Source organism: Peromyscus maniculatus, chromosome 14 (assembly GCF_049852395.1).
Source record: "Peromyscus maniculatus bairdii isolate BWxNUB_F1_BW_parent chromosome 14, HU_Pman_BW_mat_3.1, whole genome shotgun sequence".
Classification (NCBI taxonomy): domain Eukaryota; kingdom Metazoa; phylum Chordata; class Mammalia; order Rodentia; family Cricetidae; genus Peromyscus; species Peromyscus maniculatus.
Window position 1 is genome coordinate 66,922,590 of NC_134865.1, and position 19,011 is coordinate 66,941,600.

The following is a 19,011-nucleotide window of genomic DNA, read 5'->3' on the forward strand; positions in this document are numbered from 1 at the left end:
AAGGTGTAGCTGACAGGAATGTTTTGTTCCCGAGGACTAGCTTTCATGGTAACAGAAGGAATCATTCAATATTCTGAAGGAGGAAAACAACCAATATTCTTACCAGGATATGAAGGTTATAAACCATAACAGCAGCCAGCACGGCACTATAAATCTAAGGGTGCAGTATTGGCATGAATAACTTGTAAGTAACCAACAGCTCTCTAATTGTAATTAACACATGTTCAACAAGAGGGAAACTATACCTCTACCCAGGGATAGTGACGTCATGGATCTTGGAGGAGAATCTACAACCACAACTTAGCTAAACCAGAACAATCCCTGTCTACAATCTAAATATTTGTCCTTATACACAGATTAAGTGTAGTCCTCATCAAGGAAACTTCTTTTTGCAATAAATGGAGACCATTTCAGAAAACCACGACCAAACAAAATGCAGAGTTGTGGAGTCCAGGCCCAGTGGATACATTGACAATACATCTCCCACACTGATGGCTCAAAGACCATTGCTGAAGACAGGGATGAGAATGTAAAAACCAGAGGATCAGGGAGTTTGCTGTAAAACTGTATCTCCTAGGAATTTCAGAAGCTAGACCTATAAAGTTTGACCAACCTGGTTGCCTAAACAGGAGCATAACAAGGACAAGAGACAAGTAAAACTGGATGAAAGAAAGCTCAGGAGGCCTCAATAGTATACAAAAAAAAAATTTGCAGGCAACTAAGGGATGTTCCGAGTAGGAAAAAGCATCTTCTGGATAGAAGAAGATGCAGAATTGCTTGTCTAATATCAATTGCTTATCTAGTATCAAATGTCCATCCCTAATAACATACATACAAATAACTTTATACAGACTGAGCAGCTTTATATATAATAACAATTAATGAAAAAAGAGGCCATGAACTTGAAAGAGAGTGATGGTGGGGGATATATGGAAGGATTTGGAAGAAATAAAGGGAAGGGGAAAATAATGAAATTATATAATAATATTTAAAATAAATAAATAAAAATAAGTAAATAAAATACCTGTCATCTTTATTTCCCTCTTATAATGGACTGTACCCTGGGATTGTAAGTTAAAATGAACTATTTCTCCCCTAAGCTGCTTTTTTGTCAGAATATTTCATTTCAGCTACAAACATGAAATTAGGGCAATCATTAGAACCTGTGGTATTTTCATAATGGATGAGGGGCAAAAGCTACTTGACTGGTAATGGGCAGGGGCCTATACTAAAGACTCCTGAGCTCATGGACACAGTACCTGCCCTAGAGAGTCTCAAGTTACTCAATCCTTTTTCTTACTCTCCAGTTACTCTCTTTAACCTAAAAAAACATTTATTCACAAGAGACAACAGAGTGCATAAAAAATAGCACGTTCTGCTCCTTTAAACATTGTTCACTAGACACAGTTGACATATGATGAAAATAAATTAATTCTTGGACTTAAATCATAAGCAATGGCCCCATGATGTTCCCAGGAAAAACAAGAAACAATTTTCTTCTTCAGAGTGCCTTGATAAAACAGTGACCAAGTGCAATGTAGAATTTGGTTCTTGAATTCTCACTCTAGAGCTCTGATGGAGAACTAGTATATATACAAGATGTCCTTCATTGAAGAGTGTGTATTTAAGTACTATATTAGTGACTTTCCTTTAGCTGTGCTAAAACATTATAACCAAAGGCAACTTAAGACAGGACAAGTTTATATGAACCTTTCCTTCCAAAGAGACAAGAGTCTGTTATGGCAGGAAGGCATAGCTGCAATTGGCAGGCATAGTAGCAAAAGCAGAAAGATTAGAGATCACAACTTCAGCTTCAAACACGAAACAGGGCAAACTAGACAGGTGGGCACAGAGCTGTGCCCCTGTGACAGACTTCACTGGGAGGTTGTACCTCCAAAACACTACCACCAACTTGGGAGCAAATTGTTGAAATACGTGAGTCTCTAAGGGACACTTCTCTTTCAAACCACTGCAGGTACATTTACAGCAGCATAAGAATGCCTCCCTACAAATCTTAGACTTAGAGGAAATGTCTAGATGGTCAGATGACCTGGACCGAAACAGAGACATACTTTGCAAAAATGATTCCAGCATGAAGCAGTGATAACAGGCACTAAAATAGCTGGCTACAAGAGTGAGAAAAAAAAAGAAAAAAGAAAGGCCCTTTCAAAGGTTTGCTGAGAAGACTCAAATCATCCATCACACTTTGCTGTATTCCACTTGTGTATTCAAACAGGGAGTGCCATTCCTACACTTAATGCATTTTCTAACAGAGAGACCATAGAAACGACGCCACAACATTTCTGGTGATTAAGAATAGCACAAACAATTTCCAAAGAGGTTGATAACAATGTGACTGAAATTCTTAAATTCCCCCAGACAGATCCATTTCTTGCAGTTTATTATGGCATTGACATCTATCCAAATTATTCCATCTAAGCAGAGAAGCTTCCTATTTTTTTTTTGATTATCAAAGTTTGTTGATCCTCTTATGACATTTATCTTATTTGTGCTTTGTTTGGATGTGCAATGATGGCCTGTTAATTCATGTAGCATCTTGCTGCCTGTTCACAATATGGAAGGTTTAATTTGATGTTTGTTTCTTCAAGAGTCTAACAGTGCGCAGGTGAGTGTGCATATGATTCTAATCTCTTTTTATAAGCCACAGCTGAGTTAGCATTTCGCATTGGTATATCTTTTTTTTTTTGCAGTTTATTCTTTTTCAATCACTTTCCTTTTCACCTTGTTAGTTCTGACACAGCCAAAGTGGAAATGCTAAAAGCCATTGAATAAATGTCGCATCAAGTCATATATATTTCCAGCTGCAGACAACAAAATTCAATTGCTTTTGTGGATAATGTGGCTGTTCATTTTATAGACCTTAATTAGAACCAATGTTGCTTTTTTTTATCTGCAATGTTTTAGTATGAAGATAATGCTCATTTTTAGAAAGAGGGGGAGACATTTACATTTAATCAGTCTAAACAAGCCCTTTAGAAAATTTGTTTAGAAATTTCTCTAATTAAAGACTGCCCTCCAGGTAATATGATGATCAGATCTACCAGCAGGCATAAATTAAGGACATTATGCAATTAGTACTAAGACCAGAAGTAAAAGGAACAGCTGGATGGCTGGAAGTGAAGGAAATAAACAGTTCCTAGGTGGTACCTTAATATTAAAGAGCAGGTCTCCTGTTAGAATGTGCTGTGCTGACAATTCCTTTAGCTCAGCTATGGGGATATTTTCTGTTTTCCTCTGAGTGTATGTCAGAAAATTAAACTTTAATATATTCAAAAATTTTGTTACAGATGAGATTGTTCTTCTTTAATTTGGAAATGACTCTTGGTTACTATTCATTTGAAGCTTTTTGAATGACATCCAAACTCATTTCACACTGATACCAGAAAAGCCAGAAGATCAACAGCTATTCAGATTGGAACCAAGAGGATGATAGATACATAATTCTCTACCTGAATCTAAGTTTGAAAATTAGTTGATGCAAAAAAAATTCTTGAATATTTTTACATGTCTACCTTGTAAGATTTCCCTGTATGATGGGTTATATCCAATTTTACCCTCTTTCCTTTCATCCTGTTCTGCCTTATTAATTAGGCTTACCAATTTCAACTCAACTATCTACTTTGGGAAATTTAAAAACATGCTTTCTGAATTATATGATGGCCTTCTGTGATTCCAATATTCAGTCTAGCCTGACACATCACAGCACTTATTCATGCTCTGTATGCAGAAGAGACAAGAGAATGTTCCAGAGATCTCTTTGAGACCACATAACAGAGGGGGTCCTGGCTATAAAATGTTTTCCCAACAATGTCAGTGTTTTGTGGAGCCACTCAGACATGAAGGAGGCTATAGAAACAGGGCCAAGTAGATATCCTCATCTTACCAAAATGGAATGCTCTTTCCACCTAATAAAATTGGCCATGATTTACAAGGAATTATAAGAAACACAATATGTTTGAAAGAAACTCAGAGGACAGTTTAAAAAAAATTAAGTGCTTGAGGGGCTGTGTAGACCACTCTGTCAGTAAAATATTTGCTGCAGAAGCATGAGGGCCCAAGCTTGCTCCCCAGAATCCTAGTAAAAGTCAGATGTGGGCCGGGCCGTGGTGGCGCATGCCTTTAATCCCAGCACTTGGGAGGTAGAGGCAGGAGGATCTCTGTGAGTTCGAGGTCAGCCTGGGCTACCAAGTGAGTTCCAGGAAAGGCGCAAAGCTACACAGAGAAACCCTGTCTCGAAAAAACAAACAAACAAACAAAAAAAAAATGTGGTGGCCAATGCTTGCACTCCCAGCAATGCGGGGGGAGACAGGTGGATCACTAGCATTTATTTGCTAAATAGCAAGCCTAATATAATCCATGAGCTCCAAATCCCCATGAGAAACCTTGTCTCAAAAAAGATAAGGTAGACAATTCCTCAGTGACAACATTATATGTTGACCTCTGACCTCCATGAATATGCAAATGTGCAAACGCATGAATGTGCACCTGCACGTACATATATATATCCATACTGATACATATTGGTGAAATTATTAAGGCCACTCCAAGTAGTTAAAAGGGGGGTTTATTTAGTGGCATAATTTACAAATGAAGGGTTAGGTAGGTTTCAGGGTCTGGGGAAGATGTAGAGTAGTCCAGCGGTGTTCTCTGGAGAACTCTGCTCAGTCTACCCCTAGCGTCCAGGGTCCAGGAAACAAGAGAAAGCGGCACATCCAGATCTCAGGTCTTCAGGACCCCCTCTTGGCCCTGCCTTGTAGGCGTGACAGTTATCGAAGCCTCAATGGGGGTTGGAACTTCCAGATCAAAGCTGGAATGGCTACCCACTACAGATACAGACATATACATTGAATATATGCACACATATACAAAAAGAATGCTCACAACTAATATTTCTGAAAAGTGGAATGTGGTACCTTACTGATGCCTTGCTTCTAAAATATTTTGTTAAGTAATATTTCTATTTATCTGGAAGGCCTAATCCAGTTGGGGGCTCCTCAGCTATTGGTTCAGGCCCTCCAGATAAATACGACAGTTGATTAGCTTGATCTGCTTGGGAGGCATCCAGACAGTGGGACCGGGTCCTGTCCTTAGTGCATGAACTGGCAGTTTGGAACCTGGGGCTTATACAGGGACACTTGGCTCAGCCTGGGAGGAGGGGACTGGACCTGCCTGGACTGAATCTACCAGGTTGAACTCAATCCTCGGGAAGTCTTTGCCCTGGAGGAGATAGGAATGGGGGGTGGGCTGGGTGAAAGGCGGGGGGGGGGGGTGGTTGGAAGGGGAGAGAACAAGGGAATCTGTGGCTGATATGTAAAATTAAATTTAATAAATAAAAAAGTAATATTTCTATTACAATGGACAGAAATCTAAATTTTTTTTGTTGGTAGAGACTCATTTAAGGAGCATTTTATCATGGTGTCTTCTGCTCTTGCCTTGTGCTCATGGAGCATCGGTTCACATAAGCAGGAGCACCAGGTAGTTGTCACAAGTAAGAATAGCTTTCGTGAGACATTAAGATGAAACCACTCAAGCAAAGTGCACAAGTCAAATGCCTGTTAGAACTTCTGTCAAAGGAGCTGAATGCAGGAACCCTCATTTTCAGGTCTTCTCAGCCTCCTTGCAAGTGAGTGGGACAATGATGTGCATTAGTTTTACAATAGCTACCATTGATGTCTGGGGCCAGAGGACATTTATTATGGAGACTGTCCTGTGTATGGTAGGCACTTGAACAGAAGTCCTGGCCAAAGCATCTATTGGTTAGAAGACAGAAATAAACCTCTCTCTATAACCAGCTCCCCTCTGTGTGGTGGTTTAAATGAAAATGCCCCCCATAGACTCCAATGTTTGAATACTCGGTCCTCCGTTCATGGGACTGTTTGGGGAGGCTCAAAAGCTATGGCTTTGCTGAAAGAAGTCGACCCACAGAGGCAGTCTATTAGACTTTATCGAGTGTGATTTCTTTTTGTTATCCCTGTTTGTGATTAGAATGGGATCTCTCAGTGGCTGCTCTGGCTGCTATGCCTTTACTCCATTATCACGAACTATACCTCTCTGGAACTGTAAACCCAAATAAATCCTTTCTTCTATCAATTACCTTGGCCATGGGGTTTCATCATAGCAAAAGAAAAGTGAAGAATATACTACCGGAGGGAAAAAATGACTCCCCGTTGAGATACAATGTGCTGGGCATAAAGGTTATAGTCCAGAATATTTTGAAACTCAAGTTTCTCTGTGGCAGAGAAGTTGTACTACAACCATGACAACTTGTACTTGGTTCAAAGCAGGGACTAAGTCCTTTAATAGAGGATATATATTCACCTGCATACCTGCTAGTCAGCCACATATTTGAAAGGACTTAAGTTTCATTGAGATTCAAAGTCCCACTTTAATAGGTTGGACTGATTTGCAAATAGATTATAGGACTAAGGCTTAGTCTTTGACAGATTTAGCCTACTATCATCTAGTTTACAAAACTCCTTTTTGTACGTACCCGAAGAAAGTCTACAATTAAAATAAAACGGATATAACTAAGGAAATTTGAAAATTAAAGTAAATCAGAAACCAGAACACATTTTGATATAAAATTTATAACATTCATTTTATCATATTGACTTACAATATGTATGAATTTGGGAGACATTAAGCTTGACCTATGTATGGTATTTAGCATGAGGTCTGTAGTCTTCTGGACTCTGACTCCTCACTATTTAATGAAGAAAATAAAATAGAGGAAACACTCCAAACTGTTGGGCATTGTTGGCATCATTAGCTGGAGAAGACAAATATACACTTGCTATTTGATCAATAACTCCTTCTCTTTCATTTGATAGTCTTTTGAACTTTGGCATATGGCATTGTCACAAGTACACTTTTGAACATCTACTGAGGTGGCAGTTGGGCCATGAGTATTTATGATAATCAGCATCTGTGGAGGAAAGGAAAGAGAGATGGGCTTTTGTTTTTGTTTTATAATTTGCTTTGTTGTTAGCCTCTATAGCTTTGTACTCCTTTTGTGAGGTGGTTGCTCTGGGTTTTGGTTTCTTTTTATTTTTAGTGAAGTCTGCCATGGACTTCATCTAGTTCTTCCACTGAAAACTAGTACTGAAAAGATGTTTAGTAAATGAATTAAATGATTCAGAAAGATGACTTGCTTAATATAAGAATTTCTTTGCCCTCAACTGTAATCCCTTAAATCTAAATTGCATTCTCTATTAGATTTCCTGTCATAGTTGCCTTATGCAGGTATAAAAAATAAATAAATAAATAAATAAATAAATAAAAAACAAGACTAGGAAATTTGTATATGATAAAAGTTTATTTCTTCCAGTTCTGAAGTCTGAAAATATCAAGCAACCATCATTGGGTGGTTCGGTTTTCTGGCGATGGCTGCCTCCTGCTTCTATGATGTCACTCTGTCCTCTGGAGAAGAGTCTTGTTTTTACATCACAGAGGGCAGCACTTCATGCAAGCCAGAGATCCAAACACTGGATCAAACTGCTTTGAAAAGGGATCTAATTAACTAGGAGCTCCTCACAAATACCTTCCTATTCTCTAGACTTCCATAAATGCCAGGGTACTATTCATTTTTTACCTCCCCTTAAGTCAGTCAAGACAATTTTCCTGTAAAAGTGAAAGCTATACAGCATGATTATATTACCAGGGCTTTCCCTCGTTAGATCACTATGCCAACATTTTAGGTTGTTACCCATCCATCATTAATTCAAGTTAGTAGCAGTAGTCAGTACATATTTAACAGTCTTTCCTAATAACCCAAGTTATTCTGAAAATTGCAGTGATTGTTATCAGGTAAAATTACAAGAATCCTGAACCAAGTTGCAATTGATCTGAGAGATTCTGAGGACCATCTTGTTGAACACGACAGTTCCTCCAGGTTGCATGGAAAGTGGGTGGAGGTGAGGTTGGGCTGACCAGCCATAAGCACCTTTTACCAAGAAGCTGTGAGCCAGAACCTGACTATTCAGCATGGAATGACTAAGCTGACCAGGTTATTTAGAAAGAACATATTAAAGTCATCCTGAAATGGTGAACCTTATTGAACTGTCTTCTTTTGAATGAAAAAAAGCAAAATTCATAGAAGTGTGCATTGCAAATATTACAGAGACAGTAGAACAAAGCATTGTGATGAAAACTGCTGGGTGTTAACTTGACTGAAATGAGGGGAATCTGGAGAATCAGTAAAGCATGGCATCTAGGTGTGTGTGTGTGGAGGGTTTCTTTAAAAAATTAGCATTTTCATCATCAAAGTAAGTGAGAAAGATGCTTACAATCTCCATGTGGGGTGTATGGTCCAGTACCAAAGGGCTTAGACAGACCCCGAAAACTCTAAATGAAGGAAACTTTCTCTAGCAGATCCAAAGTGGCAAAATTGCTCATGCTTCTCTTCTTGGAATCAATCTCCAGGTCCTTTGACCCTTTAAGATTTGTACTAGAGATTCTCCTGGATACTGGGCACTGTGGCCCAAGTAGAGACTGCTAGTCTGCCTCCTGATTCTGCAGCTTCTGCCTTCTTAGAATCATGTTATCGGCTGCTACTTCCCTCTCCAGCTTCCCAATGGCCGTTTATTTTATATTTCAGCTTCAGTCGTGATGTAGACTAGACCCCTAAGAAGCCCCCTCTTATATCTGAGCATTCTATTCAGTTTGCTTCTTTTTTTCTTTCTTTTTTCTTTTTTGAAAGCAGGACTAATGTAGTAATGCCGTCAAATCAAAACACTAGGGTTTAAATAACTAATAAAATAGAATGCCAGTGACTACTGTATATCATCCTCACATTTTAAACATATTACTAGGACTTTAGCTGATTTTCAGTGCTTCTTTCTCTTACTGAATAAAACATTCAGAGCTATTGCTTTTCGAAGCACGTACTATTGCATGAGGAGATTATATTTAAATAAATCCAATTGGTTGTTGGGTAAGATGATTAGCACACCCTGGGAAAATAAATTGTCAAGTAACAAGGACTTGCCCATTTCCTATGGTGTGTGGGCTTTACTTTCTGACTCTGTGAGAATTCAGCAATTACAGAGTCACTTAATCAAAATCAGACTCACTTCCAAGGCTCCTGTTTCTAAAAAGGCAACCACAGTATACAGGGAAAGCGTTGCTTTTAGCATTTCAAATTAAATTTACCATGAAGTTGTAATATGATTTCCCTCAAGTTCTTTTAAATTAATACTTAGTATTCTTTGTATGATGTTAAAATTTGGTTGTAATATAAGCTTATGAACAGATAATAGGAAAAATAGAACTAAAATGTTTGGTAGCTAATTTTGCTTTGCCCTCTTCTCTGAGCATGAGCTGTGCTGAGGGCTCTAGAAGCCCTGCTAATCAGCTTCCAAAAGTTCGCTGTCACCTCTATGTCAGTGTATGGTCTGCACATGATTTGAGAAGAACAATTCTCAGCATTTAATCGAAAGCTACAGTGGTATGAAAATAGCTTAAAAAGGATGTTCTTCTTCTACTTTCTGTCATCTGGAAACCAGAATTTCTAACTCTCAACTCATATTTGGTCTATGACAATGGATTTTAAGGAGAGCAATCTATGAATATACCACACATCTTACTTGAATAGCCTTAGTTAGACAACATTTCCATCCTGTGCATATTTAATATGAATCAATTAAAATACAAAACTCCGCATACTTCCATAGTGTAACATTAAAATTCCAGACTGAGAACAATCATGAGCCTACTTAAGGTATTGGTACATGTGCTAACACATGTAACTATTTCATTATAGGTTTCCAGATATAATGAGGTAGAAGTTAAACCACTCATGTGATAAAAGGAAACCGATCCTAGTTGTGCAGGTAAGAGATGTGGCATGAAAACTTTGCAATTCCATACACCTTCCCCCACTTTTTTGAATGTTGAATGTGGCAGGGAGGAACTATTAGAAATGTGTAGCCATGTTATTCTTCTTGGTATGGATGACCTTTCAGGAGAATAAGATTTGTCTGAAGGGAGAACATGTGGCTCCTGTCTTGATCATGCTGTTTGTTTTGTTTGTTTATTTGTTTGTTTTTTGTTTTTACTGTGCTTTTTAGTTTTGGTGTCTGGGATTATTTAAATTCAGCTTCTATTTTACAGACTTGATAGAGTTTTTCTTTTTGTCCAGTAGTGTTGTTCAATTTATCTTCCTGTCTCTAAAAATCAGTATGATTACTTTAACATAGGAGACAATGCATCCATGTTTCCATTGATTGTTTCTACAATAGAAACGAAACAAATATATTCACATTCCTATGCATAATGACAGACATCTCCGTTTTGTTTGTGTGTTGCTATGTTTTTGAGAGTCTCCTTATGTAGTCCATGCTAGCCTAGAACTTGCTATGTAGCACAGGCTAGCCTTGAAATTATAAAAAATTCCTGATATCTGTCTCTCAAAGGTAGTAGAGTGGTGCAGCACCCTGCAGCAACACATTGAATTACTCCTGTATATCACAATTACTCCATACTTAAAAGCCAAATCCTTGCTTTTCAGTATGAGTAGAGAAAAGAAAGGGAGTAGGGGAAGTGAAAGAAAGAAAGAGAATTTTATTTCCTTTTTACATTTGATAAATATATTTTAGATAAAATAATACATACTTCTCTTTCACTTTATTACTCTTCTTCTGCTTGTAGTTTTTTTAGCATATGGATTAACTTTCCTGAAACTTATTTATAAAAATGAAAATTTAAGCTCTTATATGAATACCATGAACAATGATTTGTTTCACGCACACAGGCACACACACACACACCCATCTGACAGAAGTGGGTGAACATTTCCTCTGGCCCACTCTTCACAGAAGATTACTCATAGAGGGATCTGTTTGGGGCAATGGGATTTCCAGGGAAATACGCTTAGATTAAAGTGTTGCTACACTTATTGCTTTGAACTTCTGTAATCTTAGGGGTGATAGTTTAACTCTAAGTTTGCTCCTTCCTCTGTAAAATTGATAAAGTAACATTAATTTTCAGGCCTGTGGGCTATGGCAGTGAAATGCTGTGCCGACAAATTGTGTCACATTCCTCATAGGATGTCACTGCTCAAAAATCTTGAGAATTAATTTCTTGGTAACTCACCTGTGATAATGAGGTGACACTTTGCTTGAGGCTTCCTTGTGAGTGTGTTTTCATAGACATGCTCTAATGGGCTTAAAATTTGACAGTGGATTACTGTCAGAGTCAATAAGTCGCAGCCTGTTGCACTTTGGGTTTGGCAGGTGTGTGATGAATGAGAAGCAGTGCCATGCATGACACGGGATGCAAAGCTCCAGGACAGGAAAGAGTGAACTCCATTTGAAGTCTCTTGTCTGACACTCTTCCATGATATGAACTTGAACCTGTAACCTGATGACTCTAGGCCTAAGTGGCTTCATACTATAAAAGAAGACCCAAATGATCTCACCTAAGGGAGGCAGCAACTAGGCCAAACTGTTTTTGCTAATCCTTTAAAGATTTAAACTTTATAATGTGAAGAATGGCTTTTTCATACTGATGTTTTATATTCTTTTTATTTTCCTGTTTTTTTGTTTGTTTGTTTGGTTGGTTGTTTTTTTTCCTTGTTGTTGTTCTTTGATTGGGTTGTTAGTTAATACTGTGTGACACAATAGCCTTGAACTCTGTAGGTTGCTGAGGCTGACACTGAGCTCCTAAACTCACTGCCCCCATCGCCAGAGGACCAGGATCATAGGATTGGGCCACCAGTTGAAGTGATTGTAGGGATGAAATCCAGAGTTTCCTGTATGCTAGGCAAACACTCTACCGACTCATCTGCATCCTTAGTCCCCATACATTTTTTTCTTGCTTTTTGTGTTTAAGACCAAGTTGTCTTGGACCATGTGAAGAGAAAGCCAGATAAACGCTGTGTCATCGAACTTTCTATCCCAATGAACAATAATAATAGCAGTAGTCACCAATAGGTGGGTGGTGAGCATTTATATATTGTTGTTTTGACTGTAGAACTGGGTGCATTTTATTTTAATTAATTTATATTGAAATACAAATACAGGTCACAGGTAGTCATAATGTAGAGTAACACATAAGAGAAAACAAAAAAGCACCAAGCTAAGAACACTCCGCAGACCTATCTGCATTTACATAAAACTGGCATGTCATTAAGAAAGATCATTCATATTTGGAGTAAAAACATATATGACTTCTGCAGAGTAAATAGACATTGTTGAAGGGAATCAGGTCATGTGTAATGGAAGTCTGAATGAGCACTGATAACTTCCTTTAGTTTAATTAAACATATATATGTTTAATTAAACATATGTTTATCACATATGCTATCTTGAAATTAATTAATAAATATTTAATTAAACATATATATGTTTATCACATATGCTATCTTGAAATATGTGAATATCTAAGCTAATTAAGTTTATAGATTTATGATATGTGATAGAATATTTAAAAGGTAACATTGCATGCCTAAGGATATGATACTATGATCACCATGTTGTATAATAATTTACTTTTTAAAGAATTCTTTTACTGCTATTTATCTATGTGCTTGTGTGTATTTATGTATATGTTTGAGTATGTCTGTGTGAGTGTAGTGCCCATGAAGGACAGAAGAGGCTAACAACCCTGTGTGTTCGAGGTGGCAGTTGGACAAGAGCAGCTGAACATGAGCACTGGTAACTGAATTCAAGTCCTCTTTAAACACAGCAAGCTCCCATAACCACTGAGCCACCTCTCTGCTCTTAACTTTTTGTAATTTAATTTCTTTCTGTTCCACTAAAAAGAAGTGCTCCTCAGCTCCAGAGAAGCTAGCTAACAAGGTAGACCCTAAAAGGGGCTCACGGATCACCCTAGGAAGGGGAAATAGATGAGAGCTCCATGAGTAAACTGGGAGTCATAGGGGGACAATAGAGGGTAGGGATGGGGGAATGAGAACACAAGGGAATAGGATGGTCAAGCTGGGACAAGAATGGAGTGGCAGAGTAATGAAAGAGATATCTTCATAGACGGAGACATCATGGGGATAGGGAGAAATCTGGTACTAGGGAAGTTCTCAGGAATCCACAAGGATGACCCCAGCTTAGACTACTAGAAATAGTGGAGAGGATGCCTGAACTGATTTACCCTGGTAATCAGATTGGTGACTACCCTAACTGTCATCATAGAGCCTTCATCCAGTAACTGATAGAAGCAGATGCAGAGATCCACAGCCAAGCACCAGGCCCAGCTCCAGGAATCCATTTGAAGAGGGAAGAGGGATTCTGTGAGCAAGGAGTATCATGATTGTGATGGGAAACTTACAGAGACAACCAAACCCAACTAGTGAGAACCCATGAACTGTGGACCAACAGCTGTGGAGCCTCCATGGGACTGGATTAAGCCATCTGCATAAACGAGAGAGTTGTGTAACTTGGTCTGCTTAAGGGACCCCATGGACAGTAGGATCAGGATCCATTCCTGGTACATGAGCTGGGTTTTTGGAACCTATTACCTATGGTGAGACACCTTGAACAGCCTTGATACCGGGGGAGGGGCTTGGACTTGCCTCAGCTGAAATACCAGGTGGGTTGGAGGGAAGGCTGGGAGGGCGGGAGGAGGGAAAAGAGAGGAAATCTGTGATTTGTGTTTAAAAATGAATAAAAAAACTTAATTAAAAAAAGGAAGGAGTGCTCCTGATGAAAATCGTCAGGCTTGGGTTCCTATATCTACCCATCTTGAGTCCCTTTTTTTCTCTGGTACATTAAAAAAAAAAAAAAAACACAGTGAAAGAAAGGGAAATAGGTTTCTAAGTGACTTGCCTTTTACCTGCCACAAAATACCTGTTATGTGCAACTTGTTAAGAGGGCATTATTATGGTATACCAGGAATACAGCCCATCATACCATTTAAGTTACGATAGCAGGAGGCTAAAGCAGCTGGTTTCATTGCATTTGTGGTCAAGGAAGAGGAAAAAACAAAAACAACAACAAAAACTTACGCTCAACTTTTTTTTTTTCCCTTCCTCTTTAAACACAGTCTAGGAAGCTACCCTGTGGAATAATAGTAGGATTGGGCTTTCTACCTCTCTTCAAAGTTCTCTGGATATACCCTCACTGACATGCCAAGATTTGTTTCAGTGATGACACTAAATCCAACTGAGTTGCCAAGGAAGATCAATCATCGCGATGGGGATTATTTTAGGGGAGTGTTTGGAAACTTGTAGCCTGCATATCCAACCTCTTCAATATTCTATTTAAAAAATTCTTTTGCATTTTAGCAGATTATTTAAGGAAACAATGAATGAAATAGATAACCTTTAATAAAATAAAAGACAATATTTTAAATCCTGTGGTAAATACCTTAGCACGTCAATTGTTAGTTTCATCTATTTATCATACTAAGCATTTGACAGTTTAATCAGGAACTAAATGCACAATCCAGATTTCCTTTAAAAAAAATCTTTCCTTTGTTTTTCCTATTGCCATTAAAAAAATCAGAGCAACCATTTTATATTTTACATTTCACCAAGTTCTTCTATAAAATATATGCTGTGTGACTCTTACAATGAGAAAGATCTATGCCTTGGATAACTGGGTGTCTCTGGCTTGGTTTCACGTTATTTTAGAATAATGAAAGTGAAGCTGATTTAATGTGCTTCAATGGTTGAGTGATTAAGAGTTTCAGAACCAAAACGTCCAAGGCTTTTGTCTTTGCCTCTGTAGTGCTCCCCATCTGTCTCAAATGTGCCAGTGAGAAGGCTGTTCTCGCACTGAAAGGGCTTCAGCTGTGCAGGCACATAACTAGTTTGTCAGCTTTGCAATTTTTTCCCTTGCAGCAGGAAAGAACCCCCTTTTGAAACTTTGCAAGTGATAAAGTCAGTTCCCCATGTGATTTATGGCTCACCAAATCATTCCCCACTTCCAGCCATTCCATGAATAATATTTGTTTTAATTTTTTTCTTTATTGTGGTTTGATTAGGTTTGCCTCCTGCATCCAACAAAGATTGCTTAGTAGGGGCCTTTCCCATGCAGACTTTCTTTTAACACTGTATCAGAAAATGTATTTTCCATTCGCGATCAAGCTGGGATGTCTTTCTTTCAACAGCAATCCTCCAATAATGTCCACTGAGCACTACAAGGGGCAGCTTTTATTGACGGTTTATTGGGATTGCGGGTTAAGCTCATATAACTGTGTGCCTTACGGAGGTGTAGAGTCTGTACATGATGTAATGGTAAGCACTTGATGTTTTCTTCAGAGTTTTCCTTGTAAAAGAAACAGACCTTACTGGAAAATCATTCTAAACAGATGTTCTTAACTCATGCTCCAGTACTGTTTCAGCTTGGGGTATGATAGGTCATTAGACATTCTTCACAGGGTGCCAAATGGAGTCCTTACTTTATGTGCACTGTTTATATTCACATGACAGTGAAACTATTTATGGGATAAGTTCTGACATTACTCACAGGGTCACCAAATTAGAGAAAATTTAATATGTCCAACTATCTATGAATTATGCATTTCTTCTTAAGTTTTCCTTCCTTTTAAGCAACAGACAATATAATTCTGAGAATGAATAAATCTATAAAATGTGAAAGGTTGAAAATGAACAGAAAGTGACTGCCACTATTTCCAGACTGTGACACACAAGTACATCAGTGAACACACATGTACATTTTTAAATATGTAAGTTGAAAGACATCCAAAAATCTACTTCAATTGAAAAAAGGCACCATAAATAGAAAGTTTTTCCCAACAATTTCAGGAAAAAAATGTTCTGCAAAATGGCAGCTATTGATCCTCCACATAAGAAAAAGTACTAATATTACTATGATAAAGATAATATTCTGATTTTAATAAATACAAAACATAAGTTGCAAGAAGAACTTACATGATCATTGATTATATTTTCAAAAACTATATGAATACTGGCTGATGTCTAAAGGTTGTAATAAAGAATACACTTTACACAGAAACCCACTATAGCTAAAATTATTAATAAAATATCATTGAGTTTGCACTAGAGAACAGCTGGGATTGCGAGGCAAGAAAGAGAAAACCCAAGGCAAAGACAGGGCCTGCTTGCCTTCTGCAACAGACATGCACACATGGCTGCATAAATAGTAAGAATTTCTACTAAATAAAGGGCTGGAAGCAGAGAAGAAATGTGGACCACAGAAGCTGATGTTTTGTCTTTGCTGAGTAGTCAGCACCACAAATGTACAAAATCCTCACTGATCCCTTGACTTCTCTTTCCCCCTGATTTTTCTCTACAAGGAAAGCTATCCAATTTACAACCAACATTGGGGATTTCTTCAGGATTTCTAGGAAACCTTTTGCTTTTCAAAATAGCACCAGATCTTTCTCCATCTTCCTGAGTGGAGCAAAGTGTTGATATTTGACCAATGTTCACACACATGATGACAGGAAAAAAAGGCAAAATTAAAAAAAAATACTAGAGTACAAAACTCTGAGCTGGTGGGTCATAGCTGGACACCTCACTCTTTCATCCTGTATTATAAATAGCAAGCCATCATTCACTATAGCTATGTCTTAAAGGTTCTGTACCTACAATCAAATATACCCACTGACATGGTTCTGAATATAGACCACCCATCCTCCAAAAAAAAAAACGATAAAGGAAAACAATAAAGAAATGAAGTGCGGGAAGAAAGGAAGGGAGCGAGGAAGGGAGGGAAGAAAGGAGGGAGGGAGGGAAGGAGGGAGGGAGGAAGAGAGGGAAGAAGGAGGAAGGAGGAGAGGAATGAGGAAGGAAGGGAGGGAAGAAGGGGGAAAGGGAGGGAAAGGAACAGAAAAGGGGGAGAAGAAGGAAAAGAGGGAAAGAGGGGGAAGGGAAGAACAAAGTGGGTAGGGTGAGGAAAGGGGGAAAGAGAAAAGTCAAATTTGTGCCATATAATTCACTCACACCCATGGAAGTGGACTGTTTCAAGTTATAAAGTAAATAAAGCTCTGTAGACTTAAGAACTGTGCCTATCTGACTCATACATTGTCATAATAGCTGTGTTTCTGAATCAAAATACACATTGCTAATTATCAAATAACTTTGGCCTTGAGATGGGACAATCACACGGCTTTATCACAAAGGCAATCTCAGAACATGAAGAGGATTTAACTTGCATATCAATGAGAGGACGATGGGAATCAACAGAGGGCAATTTGACTTGGTATCCCATTCGCCAGTGGACAAGAAGGTATTCACCAGGTTCTTCAAGGGTGGCAACTGCAGTCAATGAAAAGAACATTTCAGAAGGAAGAGCAGTAACCTGAGATGCTGTAAAAGATGTTAAAAAACAGAAGGACCTCAAGGCCAAAACTAATAAAGGGCCATGAGCACAGTAGGGAACCAAGTAGCAAAGACCATTCTCGGGTTCAAGGTCAGCAAGGTGATGACATGAAAGGCACCAGGAGCTCTCTGTGTATATTAAACACCAGAAATTTAGCTCAGAGACAGTGCTGCCTTTAGGGTCTTTTGTCATTACAGTAAGTATTCTGTAGCTATACTCTGTAATTCAGAGATCACGACTACATCCATATTGGAGATGCAGTTGTACAACCGAGAAACCCACTTTGTAATGAAACTGACATTTAAAAAGCTATGCATTACCTCATTCCTGTGTTAGACAACATAGTTCAGAGCAGGGGGGGCGGGGGACACAGGAAGAAGCAGTGTGCGGACAGGCCTCAAGTTGACCGCAGACCCAAAGAGAGCAATGATCACAGAATATTGGACATCGGACTTTGTAGGACCTTACCAACATCTCGGTTGGAACGAGCTGGGTAACCTCCAGAAAGCCACTGCTCCCAAGTGCTCTTCTAAAGTTATTGAAAGCAATGGGAATTCGTATTTCTTCTGTGTGAAGTTACCTGATGTATTTATTGTAGGTATCTCTTTACGTATCTTCAAGCTTCCTGTCTTCTTGCTTTTCCAAGCATAAGTGGGCATCCCCCTCAAAGCAAAAGCAGCAAGTGTTAGTGCTCCTCCCTCAATTCTTACCAGCTTATTTCCTCCCTTTCCCACACTGTCAAGCTTCTTGAAAAAAAAAGTCATGTATTTTCACATCTTTTTTTTTTGTTCTCATCCCATAAACCATGGCCGTTTTGCTGAAAACATATTAATTTCAGTAAAATAGCAGAACTTCCAAGTCCAAAGCTACTCCTAAATTTTCATTTAATTGAATGATGTCCTGGCATTTGCCTGGTAGACATTCTTAGAATGGCTTTCTTCCATTGTCTTCCAGCGAGCAATTCTCTTTAAGTCTCATTCTTCCCCTCTCTCTCTCTTTTCCTTTTTTACATTCTCCTATTATTTTTGCCACATTTGTATGTTGGGGCTGCCTACAATGCTTCTGAAAACCCCCTCTCACTCCCACTATCCGCACTTCTAAACGCTTCTCTTTCAGTATCTCTCAGTGTTAAGACTTGACTCTTTCTCTTGCTGGAACTAGCTTTTTAAAAGTATTTGTTTCATCAACATTCACAGCAGTCTTACGAGGCAGAGTCCACATTGCCTAGACGTCCCAGATGAGGACGTGGCGCTCAGTGACACTCAACAATTTGCTCAAAGGTAAACAGCTGCTAAGTTACGCAGCAGGACTGTTCAATTCAGGCACTGGAGCTTGAGGGCCTTTGATGAGCCTCTATATCATGCTGCCCACATTATGTGTTCAATAAGCAATTGCCCATCTTTCTACATTTGTGTTATGACCACACAAATAGACCTATGCAGATCCAGCCTCTTAACCCTATAAACAATAAAACCTTTCCTATAAGCTTCATTACATAGGCTTGAGTGACCATGTGTGTGTTTTCTCAAACTGAAGAGGGATAAAATGAAGACTTTTCTTCTCACCTAACACTTACTTCCTGAGTCTAGTCATGAGCACCCCGATGCATCTGAGAACCCAGGTCAGAGCACTAGTTCCCATCCCACACTCTCTTCTCTTGTGCATCCTCCATTTCTTATGAGAGCAAAGAGTTCTATTACTTCTCAGTACAGTCTTTTCACACTATCCTGTA